This window comes from Dama dama, chromosome 16 (genome assembly GCF_033118175.1).
Source record: "Dama dama isolate Ldn47 chromosome 16, ASM3311817v1, whole genome shotgun sequence".
Classification (NCBI taxonomy): domain Eukaryota; kingdom Metazoa; phylum Chordata; class Mammalia; order Artiodactyla; family Cervidae; genus Dama; species Dama dama.
Genome location: NC_083696.1, coordinates 11,317,167 through 11,341,228, shown reverse-complemented (window position 1 = coordinate 11,341,228; position 24,062 = coordinate 11,317,167). Strand labels below are relative to the sequence as shown.

The window sequence follows — 24,062 nt, the reverse complement described above, 5'->3', positions numbered from 1 at the left end:
GAGAAATATGTACACCGTATTTCTCAACCCACTTTGCACTCTGAACTGTGAACAAGCAAACAAACAGAAACCCAAGGTCCTCACCCCACACACTTCTTTTATTTACCCTGAATACTGTTAGTGCCAAAATTAATGAATGCTGAATTTTTCCTGTAAGTTACTCTTTGATATAACTCCATCCTTAGCATTTTTCAATGCTGAATTTTTTGCAAATTTGCAACATTCATGGCTATTACAATCATGTGACAAAATACATTTTTCCATTAAGAACATACTAGTTGTAAACTTGGGAATGTTGGCAATCTTGTAATTTTCTTTTCATTTAAATGTCCAGGGTGTTTTTTAATGAACCAGCCCTTTCAAAGTTTGTACTTTTTAAAAACATTTCTATTGCAATCTATGCTTTTTTCCTGTTTGATTCCAAATCATCCTTTCACAGTAAGAATTCAAAATCCCATGTTTTAAATAAAAGGAGATAAAATTCTTGACTTTATTAAGTAAGCATAAATATAGAGAAGAATAAAAATTTGGCTAAATAATTAAGGCGATTAAAGAGATGATGATATCTTTTAAATTAGTCAGTCTTAAGGTTTATCTTAAGTCTATCAGAATCACCTGTGAGGCTGGTTAAAAATAAACATCAAGCCCCTTCCAAACCTGGAGGGTCAGAGTCTGCAGTGATCTAAATCATTACAGACTCCCACCATTCTATGTCATTATAATATCTAATGTTCTCATCTGTGAAATGGGAATAGCATCATAGAATTGTGAGGGTTAATTGGGATAAGGTATATAAAGCACTTAGAGCTGTTCTTAATGCACAGTAAGTACTATAGGAGTATAGCTATTCTTATTTTTGTCCAGAGACAATTCTCTATGTTTCTGCTCGGCTTGCGAGCAGAGGCACTGACCACTTTTGTTCTGGCCCATTTTCTCCAGGATGTTTTTGTAGCAAACGGCCTTGGAAGATATAGTGTCTCCCTCCAGAGCAGGGGGTAGGTTGGTTTTCTATCTAGTGAAATGATGTTTCCTTTTGGTGCAAATGTCTTTTGTAAAAGATTTGGGCTCCCTAAGTCCAGAGCTTCTCAGTGGAAATGCAAATCCTCTGCAAGCCTGGCCTTCACATGGGCCCCTCTGTCTTGTCTCTGTGAACTTGGGGTTGCAAGAGGAAATCAACACGAACACGAACTGCATGCTGCTTGCTGTGCCGTGAGTAATAAAGTTCTTCATCTCTGACCTAAGAGTTTTGTGTCTTCCACCATCTGTGTGGCAGGGTAACCAGCTTGCAAAGGGAGTTAAAAATCTCAGGCCCTTCACAGTTCCTGATAATTCTAGAGTACAGAACATGCATTTGTGTTTAAAGAAGTGCAATGTGGCAAGCAAAAGTAATTTAATTAAATTAATTTAAAAATAATTTCATGGAATTCCCTGGTGGTCCCATGGCTAGGACTCCATGCTTTCAGTGCTGAAAAGAAGTAATTTTACTTTTCACTCCCATTTCTAGATGAATATTTGAAAGGATTCAATTCATAATTTTCTTATTGAAAAACCACAGCATCATCCAGCCTCTCCCAAATGTAACCACAGTCCCCATCTTATCTTCTGGTTTGAAGGCTACTGTTAATGACTCTTGGAATCTAAATCCACCTGGCCATTATTCATAACCACTTATCAGTGGCCAAATGGTACAGCTGCAGAAGGTTTGAAGAGAATTTGCATTTCTGAACTTCCTCTGGGATATCAGTTGACCCCTTGAATTCCATGACCATTCCAGCATGTGATGCACAGTTTGCAGCACCTTCCTCCAGAGCATCTCATTTCATAGCAAATAAAGTTTTGTCCTGTTGTTTCCTCAACCCACTCAATGCCACTGACATCTTGATGGTTGACTCGTTTCTAAGAGAATATAGGCCACCCAGGAGGACATCTAGGAAAGTCTCCAGAGAGGCAAATACTATTCGAAGAATGATGACTGGTACCAGCTCTAGAGGGCTTCCCTGGTGGTGCTAGTGGTAAAGAACCCGCTTGCCAATGCAGGAGACATAGAAACGCGGGTTTGATCCCTGGATTGGGAAGAGTCCCTGTAGACTCTTCTCCACCTTTGCATCTCCTTACCTTCGCATGGCCATGGGACAACCTCATTCTGCCTGTGTCCCACAAGCTCCAGGCTGGCCTGCCCTAATTCTACATACCTGGGTGTAGGGTTTAATTGCAAGTTCCTGTTTCTCTTGTCAGATGCCATCTGACAGAGGATGAGATGGTTGGATGGCATCACCATCTCGATGGACATGACTTTGAGCAAGGTCCAGGAGTTGATGACGGACAGGGAAGCTTGGCGTGCTGCAGTCCATGGGGTTGCAAAAAGTTGGACATGACTGAGCAACTGAACAGAACTGAACCGACCCATTTCTCTGCCCAATTACTGCATACTCAGCTAGAAGCTTTTGGCTAGGAAAAAATGATTCAGTAAGAAAGCGGTCTATATTCTTTGATCTTTCTGAAAGACCTGGGAGAATAAGCATCTCTTCATTGGATTCTTATAGCAGAGGTTGAAGGTTCTACCTGGACACATTTGGACATGCCTGTTTTGGGCGAGACTGAAATGCATTGCTGGTATTTTTTACTAATGCTCTCAGCCACACTTGTCAGGATTGTTGAAAAGTTTCCTACCAAGAAAGGAACAAGCAATAAGGAGTTGGCAGAGCACAAAGCTCAATTTTAATATCCTTATTAAGGATCCTTTATGGGTTTCTAATTTATGTGTTTTTTTTTTTTTTTTTGGGTCATGCCTCATGGCTTGACGGATCTTAGTTCCCCAGCCAGGGGCTGAACCGGACCTCCAGCAATGAAAGTACAGGCTCCTAACTACTGGACTGAGAAGGAATTCCTTTATGTGCTCATCTTTCCCTGGTTTTGACATTTGGGCCTTTTATTACTATAATCACAGTGGACATTAATTTTTAGTCCACTTCAGTTAAGATTCCAACATGCTCCATAATAATTATTCCCTGGCAAATTCCTTCAGCTTCTTTGCTTCTTTCTTCATCAACTACCTTGGCATAAATTTCTGAATCAATGCAACTACTGACTTTTGCATTTCTTCCCATGAACAGTTGAACATTTTGTGACAAACCACACAACCAGACTAGCTGGTTTTACTTTCATTATCACAGACAATGTGTATGCACACTCAACCCTGCCCAGCAACTCCAGGATTCTCCATTAAGCTTGCTTTCTCACACACTGTGGTTACAACTTAATATTTTCATTTCTATTCTCACACCTCAGCCCTCAAGAGATACTCTTACCTTATGCTTCATTGAGAAAATAGAAGCCATTAGACTGGAGACCTTGTCTTTTCAAGGTCAAAGCTACCAACTTCTCTGCATCTACACCCATTTTTTCTTTTCTTCCTGCAATGAAGGAGAAAGTGTCTCTCCTCCCTCAAAAGGTTACTGTAATACTTGGATCTCAAATCTTCTAACCTTCTTAGGCTTATTTGGATTGTTTCTTTTCTCCGGCATAGCCAACGTCTTCTGTATCAACTTGAAGCTGTTCACTGCAAATAAAGAGACAGAAACAACTTGTAGACTAAAATCTCCTCTGCCCGAGATCTGGAGCCAGACACCTGAGTGGAGTTTATGCTAATCACATGTCCTTAAGCTTCCTGTGTAAAACCTTATTATAGAGAATCCTTATGAAATGGCTGTCTGCCTAACTCGCACATTATTTAAGTTAAAAGTAAATGTGTTAGCCTGCACACTGGAGATTTTTCTTTGCAAATCTTTCTCCTCCCTTTAAAAATGAAGCCAAACACCAGTGTTCAGATTGTGTGTTTGGCTCAAAATCCTCTTAACCCCCATCTCATTACGTGTATGCCAGGGGAATGGGCATTGGAACCATGTTTAGTTTCTCCTTTGTCTAACTTACCAATCAGAGAGTCTTATCTTCTCTTTGTAGATGTTTGGTTTTAAAAAGTGATTCAAAAAAAAAAGTGATTCATTCAGGGACTTCCCTAGTGGCCCAGCGGCTAAGGCTTTGCACTCCCAATGAAGGGGGGCCTGGGTTCGATCCTTGATTAGGGAACTACATCCCACATGTCTCAACAAGTGTTCACACACTGCAACTAAAGATCCTATATGCCACAACTGAGACCCGGCACAGACAAATACATAAAAATAAATGTATTTTTAAAAACTATGTCATTCATTAACTCTGAAGGAAGGCTAAGAAGAATTGGAACCATTATAAATTGCAGAGTTTAGCCATTAGACACCTGTACCAGACTGTGCAGGGGTGGGTAGCATTCTTTATGGATGATTTTGCAATTGATGTAACCTCTGCTGGATGCACTGGAACCAGTTGGAATGATGTGGAATCAGGATGGGTTCTCTCTAGACTCTCTGCTCAACCAGATTCTATCTGTGGCTCTCTAGTGGTCAGCAAGTAAGCAGCTGGCTTCTGTCTCCCTGATGACCTAGTGGGTCAAGGATATAAACCCACTAGGAGAGGACTGTGTGAGTTGTGTGAGTTTTCCATTTGCTCTAAATAAGAATGCTGGAGGAGTGGGAGAATTGTAAATGAGTTTCTCCGCAGAAGTGACTGAGTGGGCTGGACAGCAAAGGGCAAGTGAGTGTGAAAAAAAAGGAACGAATATTCTCAGAATCTCCTCCCCACCCCATTCTTCAATTGGATGACTGATGGAAGAGAAAGAAACAGATATTAACTCTTTTTAAAAAGGAAGCATATATCAAGGGAGCAGAAGAGAGGTTATACTCGTACCAGTCTGACAAAATTTATAAACTGGATTGGCAATGAAACTTATGATGTTCCAACTACATAAACCAACTCACTCACACTAGCAGGCCTCTGTGCTAGAGACAAAACCAAAAGAAAGTTGAAGAGCAATGCTTGCTTTTAGTTAGCCACCCTAACCCTAGTTTAAAATTTTAAAAAATAATCTTGTAGTATTGGTTCCGTGCCTTATAAATATAGTGAACCTTAAAATACTGCAATAGCCCAAAGTTATATACAGAATGGTTGTTTTTCACCTATTGATTTGCGAGTGTGTAGGTTGTGACTCTTGCTCACTCAATACAGTCAACTTTTAGGCCAAGCAGGTCAATGGAAGTATGAAGAAAGTATACTCAGTTTGAATGGGAAGACCTTTCAAAAATCTTATGCCCAGAAATTACAATAAGAGGTCTTCTCTCATTTCAGGTAAGTGGAGATTATAGCTACATGTGCACTGGTCTGTGAGGTTTGGTCAGCCAATTAGTAGTCACCCAGCACAGGTGTACAAATGTCGGGTTATCTTAGGTGTATGAATTATGACAACCGTATTGTTCTAGAAGAACAGTGCAGATCCATTAGGCTAAAATTTATGATTAGAGCAGTTTTTATCTTTATTGTTTTGCCATTGGATATGTAGACAAAGCCAATTCACTCCAAATTATTTTACCCAGATTATTTGCCTTGTAGGTTAATCAATTTAGTCATCATTCAGGAAATACCCACTGAATGCTAATTATGTACAAGGCATTATGGAAATATAAAGAGTTACAAGTCATGGCCTTAATACTTACTTACAGACATTTTTAGAGCAGCTTGCTGCTGCTGCTGCTGCTGCTAAGTCTCTTCAGTCATGTCCGACTCTGTGCGACCCCACAGACAGCAGCCCACCAGGCTCCGCCGTCCCTGGGATTCTCCAGGCAAGAAAGAACACTGGAGTGGGTTGCCATTTCCTTCTCCGTTAGAGCAGCTTAGTCCACAAAAAATTGAGGGGAAGGTACGGAGATTTTCCATATGCCTTTTCCCCCACATATGCATAGTCTCCTCCATTATCAACATCCCCCTACCAGAGTGGGATATTTGTTACAACTGACGAATCTACATTGACACATCACAATAGCCAAAGTGCTTAGTTTACATTAGGGCTCCTTCATTCCTCTAAAGCATTCTATTTGTTTGGACGAACATATAATGACATGTATCCATCATTATTATATCATACACAGTATTTTCATTGCCCTAAAAATCCTCTGTGCTTTGCTTAATCATCCCTCTGTCTCCCAATCCCTCTCAATCACTGATTATTTTTACTGTCTCCATAGTTTTGCCTTTTCCAGAATGTCATATAATTGGAATTATATATTATGTAGCCTTTTCAAATTGGTTTCTTTCACTTAGTAATATGCATTTAAGTTTCCTCTCTGTCTTGATAGCTCATTTCTTTTTAACCCTGAATAATATTCCATTGCCTGGATGTACCTTAATTATCTATTCACTGCGGGACAAACTTGGCGCTTCGAAGTTTGGGTAATTATGAATAAAGCTGCTATAAACGACTTTATGCAGCTTTTTGTGTAGACACATTTGAACCCTTTGGGTAAATACCAGGGAATGCAACTGCTGAACTGTACGATAAGAGTAAGTTTAGTTTTTTAAGAAATGCCAAACTATCTTCCTAAGTGACTACCTTTTTTGCATTTCCACCAGCAGTGAATGAGAACTCCCACTGCTGAATTTGAGCAAGAATGGATACATATATATATGTATGACTGAGTCCCTTTACCATTCACCTGAAACTATCACAATATTGTTAACTGACTATACCCCAAGTTTAAAAAATAAATAAAAATAATTCTCACTTAAAACAAAAAACTACCATTGTTCCACATCCTGCTCAGTATTCAGTGTTGTCAGTGTTCCAGATTTTAGCCTTCCCAGTAGACGTGTAGTGACATCTCATTTTTGTTTGGTTGGTTGTTTTAGTTGTGGCATGTGGGATCTAGTTCCCTGACCAAGGATGAACCTGGGCCCCATGCGTTGGGAGCATGGAATCTTAGCCACTGGACCACCAGGGAAGTCTCCTCATTGTCATTTCAAATTGCATTTCACTGATTACATATGATGTGGAACATCTTTTCATATATTTATTTGCCATCTGCATATGTTCTTTGGTAATGTTGGTGATGGACAGGGAGGCCTGGCGTGCTGCGGCTCATGGGATCGCAAAGAGTCGGACACAACTGAGATACTGAACTGAACTGAACTGAGTCTCTTAGGATTTTTGGTCCATCTTTTAATCAGGCCTTTCCTTTCCTCACTGCTGAGTTTTAAGAGTTCTTCTGTGTATTCCAACGGTTCTTTATCAAGTGCATCTTTTGCAAATATTTTCTCCCATCTGCGGCTTGTATTCTCATCCTCTGGACACTGTCTTTCACAAAGCAGAAGTTTTTAAATTTTAATGAAGTCCAGCTTCTCAATTATTTCTTTCATGGATTGTGCTTTTGGTGGTGTGTTGTTAAATTGACCAACATACTCAATTGAGTCAGCTTTTTGATCTGTGATTTTAGTTTTAAAACATATATGCATTGCAGCATTTTTTTTCCTTCATTTGGAGAAGAAAGATTTTGAGACTTCTTGCATGTGCATGAATTAACTGTGCATGTACTTACAGATTTGCAAAAGTTACTATTAATAAAGACTTTTCTTTTGGAGGGCTTCCCTGGTGGCTCAGCTGGTAAAGAATCCTCCTGCAATGCAGGAGACCTGGGTTTGATCCCTGGGTTGGGAAGGTCCCCTGGAGAAGGGAATGGCTACCCACTCCAGTATTCTGGCCTGGAGAATTCCATGGACTATATAGTCCATGGGGTCACAAAGAGTCAGGCATGACTGAGCAACTTTCGCTTTCTCTTTTGGAATAAGCATGTGTGTTTGGTGTGTGGCAAGTTAACATCAAATGAAATAAAGTTAAATTTATGGAAGTTTCAAGTCCATATTGATACCAGAAAATTAATTATATTCCTTATGACTTCCCAATACTGTTTGTTGAAACTTAGAAGTGCTGTAGAGATCAATCTCAGTTATTAGAATCCAAAGTTCATCTGTGATCGAGTTGCTACTCATGAACTCTGTTTTAGGCTATATATCTATTAACTCATGGAGGTCATTTAACTGAAGGTTTTCTGTGAAGAAATCACTGTTTACTATGTTTATTGTTTCTTTTTTTTTTTTATAGAACTCATGAAGAGATACAAGATTTAAAACCCTGGGCACACATAAATAATAAAATGAAATGAACTGGAATGGGTGAATTTAACTCAGATGACCATTATGTTTACTAATTTAACTCAGATGACCATTATGTTTACTACTGTGGGCAAGAACTCCTTAGAAGAAATAGAGTAGCCATCATAGTCAACAAAAGATTCCAAAATGCAGTACTTGGATGCCATCTCAAAAATGATAAAATGATTTCTGTTCATTTCCAAGGCAAACTATTCAATATCACAATAATTCAAGACCAGTAATGCTGAAGAAGCTGAAGTTGAACAGTTCTATGAAGATCTACAAGACCTTCGAGAAACTAACACCCAAAAAAGATGTCCTTTTCATTATAGGGGACTAGAATGCAAAAGCAGGAAGTCAAGAGATGCCTGGAGTAACAGGCAATTTTGGCCTTGGAGTACAAAATGAAGCAGGGCAAAGGCTAACAGAGTATTACCAAGAGAACGCACTGGTCATAGCAAACACCCTCTTCCAACAATACAAGAGAAGACTCTACACATGGACATCACCAGATGGTCAACACCAAAATCAGATTGATTATATTCTTTGCAGCCAAAGATGGAGACGCTCTATACAGTCAGCAAAAACAAGACTGGGAGCTGACTGTAGCTCAGATCATGAACTCCTTATTGCCATATTCAGACTTAAATTGAAGGAAGTAGGGAAAACCACTAGACCATTCAGGTATGACCTAAAACAAATCCCTTACTATTATACAGCAGAAGTGACAAATAGATTCAAGGGATTAGATCTTATAGAGTGCCTGAAGAACTATGGATGGAGGTTCGTGACATTGTACAGGAGGCAGGGATCAAGACAATCCCCAAGAGAAAGAAATGCAAAAGACAAAATGGTTGTCTGAGGAGGCCTTAAAAATAGCTGAGAAAAGAGAAGTGAAAGGCGAAGGAGAAAAGGAAAGATATACCTATTTGAATGCAGAGTTCCAAAGAAAAGCAAGGAGAGATAAGAAAGCCTTCCTCAGTGATCAGTGCAAAGAAAGAGGAAAACAATAGAATGGGAAAGACTAGAGATCTCTTCAAGAAAATTAGAGATACCAAGGGAACATTTCATGCAAAGATGGGCTTAATAAAGGACAGAAATGACAAGGACATAACAGAAGCAGAAGATATTAAGAAAAGGTGGCAAGAGTACACAGAACTATACAAAAATGATCTTCATGACCCAGATAACCATGATAGTGTGATCACTCACCTAGAGCCAGACATCCTGGAATACAAAGTAAAGTGGGCCTTAGGAAGTATCACTACGAACAAAGCTAGTGGAGGTGATGGAATTCCAGCTGAGCTATTTCAAATCTAAAAGATGATGCTGTGAAAGTGTTGCACTCAATATGCCAGCAAATATGGAAAACTCAGCAGTGGCCACAGGACTGGAAAAGGTCAGTCTTCATTCCAATTCCAAAGAAAGGCAATGCCAAAGAATGTTCAAAGTACTGCACAATTGCACTCATCTCACACGCTAGCAAATTAATGCTCAAAAATCCTTCAAGCCAGGCTTCAGCAGTACGAGAACCGTGAACTTTCAGATGTTCAAGCTGGTTTTAGAAAAGGCAGAGGAACCAGAGATCAAATTGCCAACATCCTGTGGATCATCAAAAAAGCAAGAGAGTTCCAGAAAAACATCTACTTCTGCTTTATTGACTATGCCAAAGCCTTTGACTGTGTGGATCACAACAAACTGTGGACAATTCTGAAAGAGATGGGAATACTAGACCACTTTACCTGCCTCCGGAGAAATCTGTATTCAGGTCAAGAAGCAACAGTTAAAACTGGATGTGGAACAACAGACTGGTTCCAAACAGGAAAAGAGTATGTCAAGGCTGTATATTGTCACCCTGCTTATTTTATATGCAGAGTATATCAAGTGAAATGCTGGGCTGGATGAAGCACAAGCTGGAATCAAGATTGCTGGGAGAAATATCAACAACCTCAGATATGCAGATGACACCACCCTTATGGCAGAAAGTGAAGAAGAACTAAAGAGCCTCTTGATGAAAGTGAAAGAGGAGAGTGTAATTGTTGGCTTAAAACTCAATATTCCGAAAACTAAAATAATGGCATCCAGTCCCATCACTTCATGGCAAATAGATGGGGAAAGAATGGAAACAGTGACAGACTTTATTTTTTTTACTCCAAAAATCACTGCAGATGCTCCTTGGAAGAAAAGCTATGACCAACCTAGACAGCATGTTAAAAAACAGAGACATTACTTTGCTAACAAAGGTCTGTCTAGTCAAGGCTATAATTTTTCTGGTAGTCATGTATGGATGTGTGATTTGGACTATAAAGAAAGCTGAGCATCGAAGAATTGATGCTTTTGAACTACGGTGTTGGAGAGGACTCTTGAGAGTCCCTTGGACTGCAAGGAGATCCAACCAGTCCGTCCTAAAGGAAATCAGTCCTGAATATTCATTGGAAGGACTGATGCTGAAGCTGAAACTCTAATACTTTGGCCACCTGATGCAAAGAATTGACTCTTTTGAAGAGACCCTGATGCTGGGAAAGATTAAAAGTGGGAGGAAAAGGGGATGACAGAGGATGAGATGGTTGGATGGCATCACCAACTCAATGGACATGGGTTTGAGCAGGCTCCAGGAGTTGGTAATGGACAGGGAGGCCTGGCGTGCTGCGGTACATGGGGTCACAAACAGTCGGACATGACTGAATGAACTGAACTGAATTGATAGGCTACATCCCAAATCTCCATGTTCAGTTATCTAATTTTGAACTTTGGACTAAAATAAATAGAGTCAAGGCCAGAGATTAATTAGATAAAAAGGATGTTTTGGCTTCAGAGGTAATTCCTTAAGTTATTTAATATTTGTTGACTCAATCCACCCAGAAGATTGTTCTGATTTATTGAACATGTTTTCACCTAAGCAGTTTAGCCACAGGAAGTAATAGATCTTAAACCTCATTCCTTGCCTGGGCTCTATTATAGTATGACGTGAACCAATGAGTGATAAGTCTCCCTGCTTCTTCTATTACAGTTTTGGGAAAGAAAGTCAGGAAGGAAGAAGCTCTGGTCTGTGGACAGGGGTTGTGGGGAAAAAGTTACCAACGGGATAGCCCCCGTGGCTGCAGTTAGTGGTACATCCATTCCTATTGGATCAAGACATAGGGCCTTTTATAATCACTGGTGGATTCAATTAGCTGTTATTGTTTTCTTGTACAGCCCTTATCTGGTTTTGGAATCTATATTATACTAACGTCATAGAATGACTAGGCAAATTTTGAAAGTCTTCTTTTTTTCTTTTTTTGTATCACTTGTTCTTTTCAGGAGAGACAATGTAATGACTTTCAGTTTCCTTAATATTTATACAAGCACCACTTTATGCATTTTATATATTTCTAGGAACTTTAGCACCCCATCTAACTTTTTCAATGTACTATCTATCTGGTGGCCTTCAATATTTTATCCCAGATTCTATTTTATGGAGCTTTCTACAGTGAGAGACAAGAGCATCGTCTACCTGTCTGAGTAGGGTGATTCTGTCCAGGATGTAGCATCCTTAAGACTGGTCTTATCATCTGACCCTGACCTGGCCCTTCTGTGCTTCTCCCAGGCTGCCACCTTTCCTCGGAGTTCTAACCCCAGCTTAGGCATCCTCTTTGAGGACTCTGGCCATGGCTAATAATCAAAAGGAATAAAAAAGAACTCAAAGAGGTATAGGCAAAAGAAGTATTAGATGTATGCCTAATAGGTACAGGATTTCCTTTTGGGGTGATGAAAGGTCTAAGAACTAGATTATTGTGATGGTTGTACAATATTGTGTTGTACTTCATGCCACTGAAGTGTACACTTTAAAATGGTATTCCTGGGGAGGAGCCAAGATGGCGGAGGAGTAGGACGGGGAGACCACTTTCTCTCCTACAAATTCATCAAAAGAGTAACTGAACGCGGAGCAAACTTCGCAAAACAACTTCTGATCGCTAGCTGAGGTCATCAGGCACCCAGAAAAGCAGCCCATTGTCTTCAAAAGGAGGTAGGACAAAATATAAAAGATAAAAAGTGAGACAAAAGAGCTAAGGACGGAGATCTGTCCCAGGAAGGGAGTCTTAATAGAGGACGTTTCCAGACACCGGGAAACCCTCGCACTGGCGGGCCTGGGGGAAGTGTTTGAATCTCGGAGGGCAACCTGACTGGGAGGGAAACAATAAATAAAACTCACAGATTACGAGCCTAAAATCAACTCCCAGCAGAAAATTACCCCAGACACCCGCATCCGCCACCAGCAAGTGGGGGGCGGAACGGAGAGGAGCAGGCGGCATTGCTTGGGGTAGGGTCCAGGCCTGAGTGCCCTGAGGACAATCGGAGGGAGCTTCTGTGAGTTGCCAACTTGAACTGTGGGAGAGCAAAAGAGAGAGAGAAAATTAACCGGCCCGAACACACTGCCGGCCGTTCGCAGAACAAAGGGACCAAGAAAGTCCAGAGAAGAGCTCGCAGGCTGCGGACCGGCCCAGCCCCGCCGGAGGCAGGAGGCGGGCGGGGGGCTAGGGGAAGGGGGCAGGCTTGGCCCCAAGGACCGCATCCCCTGCCGCACTGCAAACAGGCCTCCAGTTTCTAATTAAAGACCTCCTGAGATTCTGGATGGTCGACTTCCGCCGGGAGGGTCGCGGCAAGACACAGGACGCAGGCACCCGACCGGCGCGGGCGGGGACTGGGGCTGGGGACGCCGAGGGCAGAAGGCGCGCGCACCCGACTGGCGCCGGCGGAAACTGAGGCTGGGACCGCGGAAGGCAGTGGGCCCGCCGCACCCGGGGAGAGTGCGCCCGTCAGGCCCCTGGCTGCCTGGACCGCTCTGACGGGGAAGGCACAGAGAGCAGGCGCAGCTTTTTGTTCCGCGCTTTTGTGGAACACCCGAGGGCTGGAACCACGCGCAGCGCGGGGCGCGCTCCCTATAGAGCAGCTGGGAGCCTGAGGAGTGCAGACGGAGAAAGCAGCGCCAGCCCGTCCCGCGGCGCAAGCCCCTCCCCGCAGAGCGACGGAACTAGCTACCTGAATAAGAGTCCACCTCCGCCCGCCTGTGTCAGGGTGGAAATGAGGCTCTGAAGAGAAGGCAAACAGAAGCCAAATAAACAAAGGGAACCGCTTCAGAAGGGACCGGTGCAACAGATTAAAATCCCTGTAGATAACACCGACTACACCAGAAGGGGCCTGTAGATATCCAGAAGTGTAAGCTGGAACGAGGGGCTATCTGAAACTGAGCCGAACCCGCACTGACCGCAACAGCTCCAGAGAAATTCCTAGATATAGTTTTACTTTTTTTTTTTTTTAAGTAAGAAAAAGAAAAAAAAAATTTTTAATTTTTCTTTTTTATTTTCCTTTAAAATTCCCTATTACTCCCCCATTACTCCTTAACTTTCATTTTCATAGATTTTTATGATTTTTTTAATTAGGGAAAAAATTTTCTTTCCTTTCTTTTTTTTTCTTCTTTTTTTTTTCTTTTTATCTTCTACTTTATATTTTTCTTTTTCTCTTATTTCTTTTAAAGTCCTCTAGTACTCCTCTACTACTCCTTAATTTTCATTTTCAATACACTATAACCTTACAAAAAAAAAAAAGAGAAGCCCTATTTTTAAACCGAACTTCGTATTTCTAAAATTTTTTTTGTGTATTTTGGTTTTTGTTTTTAATATAGTATTTTTAAGAGTCTAACCTCTACTCTAGATTTTTAAGCTTTGTTTTTCAGTATATGATATAAATTGTGGACATTTAAGAATCCAATATTCAGTTCCCATTTTTATTCAGGAGTGTGTTGATTACTCTCTCCCAATCTTGACTCTCTGTTTTCTACCTCAGAACACCTCTATTTCCTCCTTTCCCCTTCTCTTCTCAATCCAATTCTGTGACTGTCTGTGGGTGTCTGGGCTACAGAGAACACTCTGGGAACAGACAACTGCGTAGATCTGTCTCTCTCCTCTTGAGTCCCCCTTTTTCTCCTCCTGCTCATCACTATCTCCCTCCTCCCTCTCCTCTTCTTCATGTAACTCTGTGAACCTCTCTGGGTGTCCCTAACAGGGGATAATCTTTTTGCCATTAACCTAGAAGTTTTATTATCAGTGCTGTATAGTTGGAGAAGTCCTGAGACTACAGGAAGAATAAAACTGAAATCCAGAGGCAGGAGACTTAAGCCCAAAACCTGAGAACACCAGAAAACTCCTGACTACATGGAACTTTAAGTAATAAGTGACCGTCCAAAAGCCTCCATACCTACAATGAAACCAACCACCACCCAAGAGCCAATAAGTTTTAGAGCAAGACATACCACGTAAATTCTCCAGCAACGCAGGAACATAGCCCTGAACGTCAACATACAGGCTGCCAAAGGTCACACCTAACACATAGACCCATCTCAAAACTCATTACTGGGCACTCCATTGCTCTCCAAAGAGAAGAAATCAAGTTCCACACACCAGAACACCAACGCAAGCTTCCCTAACCAGGAAACCTTGACAAGCCAATCGTCTAACCCCACCCACTGGGTAAAACCTCCACAATAAAAAGGAACCACAGACCTCCAGAATACAGAAAGCCCACTCCAGACACAGCAATATAAACAAGATGAAAAGGCAAAGAAATACCCAACAGGTAAAGGAACATGAAAAATGCCCACCAAGTCAAACAAAAGAGGAGGAGACAGGGAATCTACCTGAAAAAGAATTTAGAATAATGATAATAAAAATGATCCAAAATCTTGAAAACAAAATGGAGTTACAGATAAATAGCCTGGAGACAAAGATTGAAAAAATGCAAGAAATGTTTAATAAAGACCTAGAAGAAATAAAAAAGAGTCAATTAAAAATGAATAATGCAATGAATGAGATAAAAAACACTCTGGAGGGAACCAAGGGTAGAATAACAGAGACAGAAGATAGGATAAGTGAGGTAGAAGATAAAATGGTGCAAATAAATGAAGCAGAGAGGAAAAAAGAAAAAAGGATCAAAAGAAATGAGGACAACCTCAGGGACCTCTGGGACAATGTGAAATGCCCCAACATTCGAATCATAGGAGTCCCAGAAGAAGAAGACAAAAAGAAAGGCCATGAGAAAATACTCGAGGAGATAATAGCTGAAAACTTCCCTAAAATGGGGAAGGAAATAGCCACCCAAGTCCAAGAAACCCAGAGAGTCCCAAACAGGATAAACCCAAGGCAAAACACCCCAAGACACATATTAATCAAATTAACAAAGATCAAACTCAAAGAACAAATATTAAAAGCAGCAAGGGAAAAACAACAAATAACACACAAAGGGATTCCCATAAGGATAACAGCTGATCTATCAATAGAAACCCTCCAGGCCAGAAGGGAATGGCAGGACATACTTAAAGTAATGAAAGAGAGTAACCTACAACCCAGATTACTGTACCCAGCAAGGATCTCATTCAGATATGAAGGAGAATTCAAAAGCTTTACAGATTAGCAAAAGCTGAGAGAATTCAGCACCACCAAACCAGCTCTTCAAAATGCTAAAGGATCTTCTCTAGACAGGAAATGCAGAAAGGTTGTATAAACGTGAACCCAAAACAACAAAGTAAATGGCAACGGGACCACACCTATCAATAATTACCTTAAATGTAAATGGGTTGAATGCCCCAACCAAAAGACAAAGATTGGCTGAATGGATACAAAAACAAGACCCCTATATATGCTGTCTACAAGAGACCCACCTCAAAACAAGAGACACATACAGACTAAAAGTGAAGGGCTGGAAAAAAATATTTCACGCAAACGGAGACCAAAAGAAAGCAGGAGTCGCAATACTCATATCAGATAAAATAGACTTTCAAATAAAGGCTGTGAAAAGAGACAAAGAAGGACACTACATAATGATCAAAGGATCAATCCAAGAAGAAGATATAACAATTATAAATATATATGCACCCAACATAGGAGCACTGCAATATGTAAGGCAAATGCTAATGAGTATGAAAGAGGAAATTAATAGTAACACAATAATAGTGGGAGACTTTAATACCCCACTCACAACTATGGATAGATCAACTAAACAGAAAATTAACAAGGAAACACAAACCTTAAATGACACAATGGACCAGCTAGACCTAATTGATATCTATAGGACATTTCACCCCAAAACAATCAACTTCACCTTTTTCTCAAGTGCACACGGAACCTTCTCCAGAATAGATCACATCCTGGGCCATAAATCTGGTCTTGGAAAATTCAAAAAAATTGAAATCATTCCAGTCATCTTTTCTGACCACAGTGCAGTAAGATTAGATCTCAATTACAGGAAAAAAATTGTTAAAAATTCAAACATATGGAGGCTAAATAACACACTTCTGAATAACCAACAAATCATAGAAGAAGTCAAAAAAGAAATAAAAATATGTATAGAAATGAATGAAAATGAAAACACAACAACCCAAAACCTATGGGACACTGTAAAAGCACTGCTAAGGGGAAGGTTCATAGCATTACAGGCTTACATCAAGAAACAAGAAAAAAGCCAAATAAATAACCTAACTCTACACCTAAAGCAATTAGAGAAGGAAGAAATGAAGAACCCCAGGGTTAGCAGAAGAAAAGAAATCTTAAAACTCAGGGCAGAAATAAATGCAAAAGAAACTAAAGAGACCATAGCAAAAATCAACAAAGCTAAAAGCTGGTTTTTTGAAAAAATAAACAAAACTGACAAACCATTAGCAAGACTCATTAAGAAACAAAGAGAGAAGAACCAAATTAACAAAATTAGAAATGAAAATGGAGAGATCACAACAGACAACACTGAAATACAAAGGATCATAAGAGACTACTACCAGCAGCTCTATGCCAATAAAATGGACAACTTGGAAGAAATGGACAAATTCTTAGAAAAGTATAACTTTCCAAAACTGAACCAGGAAGAAATAGAAGATCTTAACAGACCCATCACAAGCAAGGAAATCGAAACTGTAATCAAAAATCTTCCAGCAAACAAAAGCCCAGGACCAGATGGCTTCATAGCTGAATTCTACCAAAAATTTAGAGAAGAGCTAACACCTATCTTACTCAAACTCTTCCAGAAAATTGCAGATGAAGGTAAGCTTCCAAACTCATTCTATGAGGCCACCATCACCCTAATTCCAAAACCAGACAAAGATGCCACCAAAAAAGAAAACTACAGGCCAATATCACTGATGAACATAGATGCAAAAATCCTTAACAAAATTCTAGCAAACAGAATTCAACAACATATTAAAAAAATCATACACCATGACCAAGTGGGCTTTATCCCAGGAATGCAAGGATTCTTTAATATCCGCAAATCAATCAATGTAATACACCACATTAACAAATTGAAAGATAAAAACCATATGATTATCTCAATAGATGCAGAGAAAGCCTTTGACAAAATTCAACACTCATTTATGGTTAAAACTCTCCAAAAAGCAGGAATAGAAGGAACATACCTCAACATAATAAAAGCTATATATGACAAACCCACAGCAAGCATCACCCTCAATGGTGAAAAATTGAAAGCATTTCCCCTGAAATCAGGAACAAGACAAGGGTGCCCACTCTCACCACTACTATTCAACATAGTGTTGGAAGTTCTGGCCACAGCAATCAGAGCAGAAAAAGAAGTAAAAGCAATCCAGATAGGAAAAGAAGAAGTGAAACTCTCACTGTTTGCAGATGACATGATCCTCTACATAGAAAACCCTAAAGACTCTACCAGAAAATTACTAGAGCTAATCAACGAATATAGTAAAGTTGCAGGATATAAAATTAACACACAGAAATCCCTTGCATTCCTATATACTAACAATGAAAAAACAGAAAGAGAAATTAAGGAAACAATACCATTCACCATTGCAACAAAAAGAATAAAATACTTAGGAATATATCTACCTAAAGAAACATAAGACCTATACATAGAAAACTATAAAACACTGATGAAAGAAATCAAAGAGGACACAAACAGATGGAGAAACATACCGTGTTCATGGATTGGAAGAATCAATATTGTCAAAATGGCTATTCTACCCAAAGCAATCTATAGATTCAATGCAATCCCTATCAAGCTACCAACGGTATTTTTCACAGAACTAGAACAAATAATTTCACAATTTAATGGAAATACAAAAAACCTCGAATAGCCAAAGTAATCTTGAGAAAGAAGAATGGAACTGGAGGAATCAACCTGCCTGACTTCAGACTATACTACAAAGCCACAGTCATCAAGACAGTATGGTACTGGCACAAAGACAGAAATATAGATCAATGGAACAGAATAGAATGCCCAGAGATAAATCCACGAACCTATGGACACCTTATCTTTGACAAAGGAGGCAAGGATATACAATGGAAAAAAGACAACCTCTTTAACAAGTGGTGCTGGGAAAACTGGTCAACCACTTGTAAAAGAATGAAACTAGAACACTTTCTAACACCATACACAAAAGTAAACTCAAAATGGATTAAAAATCTAAATTTAAGACCAGAAACTATAAAACTCCTAGAGGAGAACATAGGCAAAACACTCTCCGACATAAATCACAGCAAGATCCTCTATGACCCACCTCCCAGAATGTTGGAAATAAAAGCAAAACTAAACAAATGGGACCTAATGAAACTTAAAAGCTTTTGCACTACAAAGGAAACTATAAGTAAGGTGAAAAGACAGCCCTCAGATTGGGAGAAAATAATAGCAAATGAAGAAACAGACAAAGGATTAATCTCAAAAATATACAAGCAACTCCTGCAGCTCAATTCCAGAAAAATAAATGACCCAATCAAAAAATGGGCCAAAGAACTAAACAGACATTTCTCCAAAGAAGACATACAGATGGCTAACAAACACATGAAAAGATGCTCAACATCACTCATTATTAGAGAAATGCAAATCAAAACCACAATGAGGTACCATTACACGCCAGTTAGGATGGCTGCTATCCAAAAGTCTACAAGCAGTCAATGCTGGAGAGGTTGTGGAGAAAAGGGAACCCTCTTACACTGTTGGTGGGAATGCAAACTAGTACAGCCGCTATGGAAAACAGTGTGGAGATTTCTTAAAAAACTGGAAATAGAACTGCCATATGACCCAGCAATCCCACTTCTGGGCATACACACTGAGGAAACCAGATCTGAAAGAGACACGTGCACCCCAATGTTCATCGCAGCACTGTTTATAATAGCCAGGACATGGAAGCAACCTAGATGCCCATCAGCAGATGAATGGATAAGGAAGCTGTGATACATATACACCATGGAATATTACTCAGCCATTAAAAAGAATTCATTTGAACCAGTCCTAATGAGATGGATGAAACTGGAGCCCATTATACAGAGTGAAGTAAGCCAGAAAGATAAAGAACATTACAGCATACTAACACATATATATGGAATTTAGAAAGATGGTAACGATAACCCTATATGCAAAACAGAAAAGGAGACACAGAAATACAGAACAGACTTTTGAACTCTGTGGGAGAATGTGAGGGTGGGATATTTCAAAAGAACAGCATGTATACTATCTATGGTGAAACAGATCACCAGCCCAGGTGGGATGCATGAGACAAGTGCTCAGGCCTGGTGTACTGGGAAGACCCAGAGGAATCGGGTGGAGAGGGAGGTGGGAGGGGGGATTGGGATGGGGAATACGTGTAACTCTATGGCTGATTCATATCAATGTATGACAAAACCCACTGAAATGTTGTGAAGTAATTAGCTTCCAACTAATAAAAAAATAAAAAATAAAATAAAATGGTATTCCTGAAACTAATATTGCATGTCAATTAGTCATCAATATTAAGTACATACATATATATATATATATATACATTGGGCTTCTCTGGTAGTTCAGACTGAAAAGAATCCACCTGAAATGTAGAAGACCAGAGTTCAATGCCTTGGTTGGGAAGATCCCCTGGAGAAGGGACTGGCTACCCACTCCAGTATTCTTGCCTGGAGAATTCCATGGACAGAGGAGCCTAGCGGGCCACAGTCCATGAGGTCGCAAAGAGTCGGACACGACTGAGCGACTAACACTTCACTTCCAAATATACATAATACAATTTACTGTCTGAACCAGTGTATGTATATAAGTAGTGTGTTAGTCACTCAGAGCCTGCCAGGCTCTCTGTGTATGGGATTCTCCAGGCAAGAATACTGGAGTGGGTAGCCAGTCCCTTCTCCAGGGGATATTCCTGACCCAGGGATTGAACCCAGGTCTCCCACATTGCAGGTGGATTCTTTACCACAATAAAAAAAAATTAATCTCAGACTTGGGGCAAGAGCCTCCTCTGAGTTTCGAAGGTCCTTATTCATTCTCTTTCCCCTCAGGTCCAAGGGTAGTAGCTACCTTTTGCATTTATTATTTAAGTTTTTTTCTTGTTTATAAATGTAACATAAAATCTACCACTTTATCCATTTTGAGGAGTACACACACTTCTAGAGGTTGTGAGCTGAAACTAAGTTGTCAGCAGGGTTGGTTCCTTCTGGTCTTCCCAGGTGGCTCAGTGGTAAAGGATCTGCCCCAATGCAGTAGATGCAAGAGACACGCCTGCAGCCCCTGGGTGGGGAAGATCCCCTGGAAACTAACTCCCGTATTCTTGCCTGGAAAATTCCAAGGACAGGGAAGACAGCCCGTGGGGCCACAAAGAGTTGGACATGACCGAGCGGCTGCGTGACTGACTTGGTTCCTGCCGGGGCTTCTGAGGGAGGATCTTCTCCAGGCCTTTCTCCCAGCTCTTGGTGGTCACTGGTGATCCTCAGGGTTCCCTGCCTTATGCCGGCATCATTACTCCAATTTCTGCTTCTGCCTCCACATGGTTGTCTTCCCTGTGTGTGCATCTCTGTTTTCTCTTCTTATTCAGTGACTTCATTTTCATTGATTACATCTTCAAAGACCCTATTTCCAACTAAAGTCATATTCCCTGGTATCAGAGGTTAGGACGTGAACATATCTTTTTGGGGAGGACACAATTCAACCCACGGCAGGAGCCATCACTAAGGTGGTGACAAAGAAAACTGGGGCCACACGGTTTGCACCAAGTCTGCACACAGATCTGTTTACTTTCAGAGGAAAAAAAAAAAGTCTTCTTTTCCTTTTCCAGCCTTGCAGTGTGCTTCAAGCACCCTCTGTTGGCAGAGTTTAACATCCAGCTAGCTGGGAACACGGCAATGCAGTTTGCAGAGTACTGTATTCTAGGGTGGAGGCAACACATCTGGAACAGCCACAGGCTAAAGTTCTGCCTGCTTTGAAGGGAGCCTTCCCTATGTTAGTTTTATCTTGACCATGGAGTTCAAAATCAGCTGTGGGACTATAACCTGGGAAGGAAAGAGTCCAAATAGAGGAGGTGCTTAGGATAGATCTGGTAGGATACAGTGGGTGGGAGGGTCTTGAAGTGGGAGAGGGATGATATTTTAGGCAGAAGGACCAGTATGAACAGAAGCAGGGTGTGTGATGGAATAGATTGTTAAAGAATCCTGAAGGCCATGCTAAGGTATTTGAATGCTAATCTGAGGGTGAACAGCAATATGACCAAATTTGTAATTAGAAAATGTCCCTTATCTCCAGGCAGCATGGGAACTCCTTCCATTTGGAAGGAGACCCTGAGCAGGTACCAATGAGCAATGAGCTTCTACAGGAGGAATGTACATAAAGTAGACTGGGAAACCTGCATAGCTGAAGAGTCTGATAGGAGGCAAGGTTCAATAAGAATCATCACATGTTTCAAGTATGGAAACAACACGATCCGATGTGCATGTGGCTGGCATCTCAAACACAACATGTCTCGAATGAATGCATCATCTTACACTGTAAGGTTACTTTCCTTCTGTGTTCCTAATTTCAGGAATGGTACCTGGTTTCTTAAACCTAAGTGTTATCAGGACTCATTCCCCTTCTTCACTCTTCCATAATAATAATAAAAAAAAAAACCTGCCCATTTTTTCTTCATAAATGGGTCTCCACTTTTCTCCATTCTTTGTCCATCCTTGGTGCTACCATCTTTAAATATCCCTGTAGCATCGCTTGCTTGGATTGATAACTATCTCATAACAGTATGCCTAACATCTTCGAGTTCATTTTCTCAGGCAGAATAATTGTTCTGAAATGAAAATTTGAAGGTACCACTTTGTTACGTAAAAATTCTACACTGGTTCTACATTGCTGTTAGGATAAAGAGCAGCTTTTTTATTCTGAAATAAAAGGACCCTTCCTAATCTGTCTTTTTCCAGTTTTATCCCCTCCACTCCTCATTCCCCACTATACCCCTAATCCAGCCATATAGACTTTTATTTCTTGAAAAGCTTCATATTTTTTTCTTGACTGTCTCTTTTATCTTCTTGGTACTTAACGTCCCAACTCCCTTAACCCAAAACTTGTCCCTTATTCTCACCCCTCAAATTATCCTCTATTTGTTTATTTTTATCTTGAATGAGTACTGAATTTTATTTAAAAATTTCCTGCATCTATTAAGATGATTACATGCGTGTCCTCTCCCCCTCTTTTAGTATGGTAAATTCCACTGATTGAATTTTCAAATTTTAAGCCAGACTTGTATGTCTGAAGATAACTCCATTCAGTCATGATATACTAGTCTTTTCATATGTTGCCAATTTTTATTTGGGAAAATATCATGGAGTATCTTTGTGTTACACAACACATGAAGGCTGTGAGTATTCTCTCTCTCTCTCTTTTTTTTTTTGGACTGAGTCGCATGTGGCATCTTACTTCCCTGACCAGGGATTGAATCTGCACCCCCAGCAGTGGAAGTGAGGAGTCTTAACCACTGGACAACCAGGGAAAGTTCCTATTTGTCCTTTAGAGTCAGTTTTGATGTTAATTCCTCCTGAAATAATTGACTCTAACTGACATAGGTATACCTATGGCTGATTCATGTTGATGTTTGGCAGAAAGCAACACAATACTGTAAAGCAATTATCCTTCAATTAAAAAGAAATAAATTTAATTTTTAAAAAATAGAGTCAGTTTAGATATTAATTCTTCCTGGAATAATTGACGTGAACTAGCACTTGTCTTGATTCTAATAATTTTAAGGTAGGCAGTCTCCTATATGTCACCATTACTTCTCTCTCTCTTTAATATGTATATATATATATAATATATCCATATATATAGTATATGTTCTCTGTTATAGGATATATCTATCTTTACCTTGTTTCATTTTCTTAAAAGAATCTATTGTATCTTAAAGTTTATTTATTTGCTTGTTCATTGTCTGTCATCCTCCACCAGAATATATGCTCCGTAAGATCAAGAACCTTGTCTTCTTTACTCACCACTGTGTCCCCAGAGCTTACAACAGTACCTAGTTCACAGTAAAGACTCAAGGGATATTTACTGAATGAATGATACAAACAACTTGTTGAGGTAAAGTTCTTCATGTTGCTATACAGTCCCATGGAATATTTGGAACATAATTATACTAAAAATGTTTATCTGAAATTCAAATTTAACTGAACGATCTGTATTTTTTCCAGCAGCTGTACCTCCAGAACACATTCGAGAATACGAGGATACATTTCTGGGGCTTCCTAGGTGGTGCTAGTGGTAAAAGAACCCACTTGCTAATGCAGGAGACTTAAATGAGGCGGATTCGATCCCTGGGTTGGGAAGATCCCTGGAGGAGGGCATGGAGAATCCCATGGACAAAGGAACCTGGAGGGCTACAGTCCATGGGGTCACAAAGAGTTGGACACGACTGAAGCGATTTAGCACAAACGCACCGATACATTTTTGATCGTCAGGATTAGGGTGGTGGTACTACTGTAAACTAGTGTTAGAGACCAAGACGCTGCTAAACATCTTAGAACGCGTAGTGAGTAAGTAAGTGAAGTCGCTCAGTCGTGTCCGACTCTTTGCGACCCCGTGGACTGTAGCCCACCAGGCTTCTCCGTCCATGGGATTCTCCAGGCAAGAATACTGGAGTGGGTTGCCATTTCCTTCTCCAGGGGATCTTCCCGACCCAGGGATCGAACCCAGGTCTTCCGCAC

The 24,062-nt window shown here is 40.4% G+C and overlaps 1 long non-coding RNA gene across 1 annotated transcript in view; it reads right to left on the bottom strand.

Moving 5' to 3' along the window:
- LOC133071105 (uncharacterized) overlaps positions 1–24,062 on the bottom strand; it is a 61,418-nt gene that overhangs the window by 10,454 nt on the left and 26,902 nt on the right. The gene's annotated exons all lie outside the window — the stretch shown is intronic.